Source organism: Macadamia integrifolia, unplaced genomic scaffold, assembly GCF_013358625.1.
Source record: "Macadamia integrifolia cultivar HAES 741 unplaced genomic scaffold, SCU_Mint_v3 scaffold526, whole genome shotgun sequence".
NCBI lineage: Eukaryota > Viridiplantae > Streptophyta > Magnoliopsida > Proteales > Proteaceae > Macadamia > Macadamia integrifolia.
Genome location: NW_024870472.1, coordinates 115001 through 115918, shown reverse-complemented (window position 1 = coordinate 115918; position 918 = coordinate 115001). Strand labels below are relative to the sequence as shown.

Below are 918 nucleotides of genomic sequence, written 5' to 3'. Positions count from 1 at the left end.
CCACATCGGTCCATGCCCTGAGTCGAGCGGTGGACCTGCTATTAACCGTTTCGCATCCGACCGAGATGCATCATCGACCCCCATCTGCTTCCCTCCTGACAATTTCAAGCACTCTTTGACTCTCTCTTCAAAGTCCTTTTCATCTCTCCCTCGTGGTACTTGTTCACTATCTGTCTCTCACCCATAAATAGCCTTGGACGAAATTTACCACCCAATTGAGACACCATTCCCAAACAACCCGACTCGTCGATAGTGCCTCGTGGTGCGATAGGGTTCGGACATGACAGGGCGCTCACCCTCTCCGACACCCCCTTCCAGGGGACTTGGGCCCACTCCGCCGCTAAGGATGCTTCTACAAACTACAATTTGAATGACAAAGCCCCCCGATTCTCAAGCTAGGCTCTTCCCAGTTCACTTGCCGTTACTAAGGGAATCCTCGTAAGTTTCTTGTCCTCCACTTATTGATATGCTTAAACTCAGCAGGTAGCTCCGCCTGACCTGGGGTCGCAGTTAAAATGCCATCGAATGGCAATCAAGGTCACCAGAGCCCAATGGGAGCAGAACACACACACAATGTCCGAACAATGGCAAAGTGGCTCGACCCACCACTCATCGTGACGCTTGCTACGTAAGGAACACTTGATTTTGGGTCGATCGCACCTCGAACAGAGACACGGGGGGCCAATCTTCGCTCTGCACCACCACCACAGGGGGTAAAGGAGGTGGGGCAACATGATGCATGAAGCCCAAGCAGGCGTGCCCTCAGCCCGATGGCCTAGGGCATAACTTGCGTTCAAAGGCTCGATGGTTCATGGGATTTTGTAATTCACATGAAGTATCGTATTTCACTATGTTCTTCATCGATACAAGAGCCGAGATATATGTTGCCAAGAGTCGTTAAGATAAAGATTCGGATCT

General features: G+C 51.1%; 1 non-coding gene across 1 annotated transcript; it reads right to left on the bottom strand.

Moving 5' to 3' along the window:
• Window positions 1-740: 740 nt before the first annotated feature.
• LOC122069056 lies at window positions 741-896 on the bottom strand. The gene has a single exon (XR_006137341.1). It is a non-coding gene; the product is annotated as a 5.8S ribosomal RNA (ribosomal RNA).
• Window positions 897-918: the final 22 nt, after the last annotated feature.